Below are 1,363 nucleotides of genomic sequence, written 5' to 3' on the forward strand. Positions count from 1 at the left end.
TCAAGAATTGTATAGATTCCTTTCTTTTTTATATATAATAGATATTAGGGTGTGGGAGAAAAGTCTCACATGTCACCTCAATGAAGTGAATCAACATGTACTAAAAAATAAACATCTGATATATACAAATTGCACAATCATTTTGATATATTGTGCAAAAAATACAGACTCCACAAACAATATCTGATACATTTGCTTGTTAATCTTCATGGTAATTTGTCTTGTAACTAACTCGTATCAATGATTTATTTGACAATTGCATTGTGCATTCTCTAAGTTACTTAACATGTATATTTTATTTCTTAAGTATTTTTGCTGTTATATATCCAGTGTTACTAAACTCTTGACATATGAAACAATACACAATTTAAATTAAATATATAAAAATGTTCCGGAACAGATAGGCCATCTCACTCCCGTCTCAACTGAAATTTTTCTAATGTAAAGATTGTATCAACTCAATTATTTGTTATTCTAGTAAAGGGAATTCTCTCTCTCTCTCTCTCTCTCTCACATACACACACACACACACACACACCTTTATACACATGTGCATGTGTACACACAAAAAAGGAAATCTGTAAGTAATTTCAAGTAATACTTTGAGCTATTACTTCAACTTCAGAGCCAATTGAGATTTTTATATTATTCGAGCAGCAAAAACTGTATTTTTCCTACTTTATTTTTCTTATCACTTCCAGTGGAGGTTTTAATGAGTAAAAAATATGGTCAATATGCAACTAAGAGAGACATAAATAGCATGTTTAATTCATATAGTAGAAAAGGGGTTTCTGAATAATCAGGAATTTACTGAAACAAAACATACAGAATAAATTTCCTTTAGTACTGGATTGTTAAAAACAGCTATAGTCTCGGGAACAAGATTATTCAGAAGAGTATCTTCCAGTCACTTTGCATTACATTGTACTGCTTTAATTAGTTCCCTTGTAGACTATAAAGATAATTTTAAAGTTCATTATCTCATATTAATTTACCTAATTGTATGTGTAATAGCAGAAATCTTACTGATAAGAAAAAAATTTAAATGCTACATTTAGTCTTAAATGCATTGTTATTTAAATTCTTTTAATCCAACACTCTAACATGACTTATGCATGGGTTATATATAATTTTCAGGAAATCCATAAAAGACAAAGAGCAAACCCTATTAGGGTATCTAAACAATGCAGTTGTTTAGACTGGGTGAGCACAAGGGAATAGAACTAAGATGCATTGGCAAATAAGGATACTCCTGAGAAAGAGCACTACCTTGCATTCCTCCTTTCATAAATATGAACTTCCTTGGTATTTATGGTATTAATGTGTGATGTTTACAACTCTTTTCTAGCTAAGTTTCTGGAAA

This window comes from Propithecus coquereli, unplaced genomic scaffold (assembly GCF_000956105.1).
Source record: "Propithecus coquereli isolate 6110/MARCELLA unplaced genomic scaffold, Pcoq_1.0 Scaffold174, whole genome shotgun sequence".
NCBI classification, from domain to species: domain Eukaryota; kingdom Metazoa; phylum Chordata; class Mammalia; order Primates; family Indriidae; genus Propithecus; species Propithecus coquereli.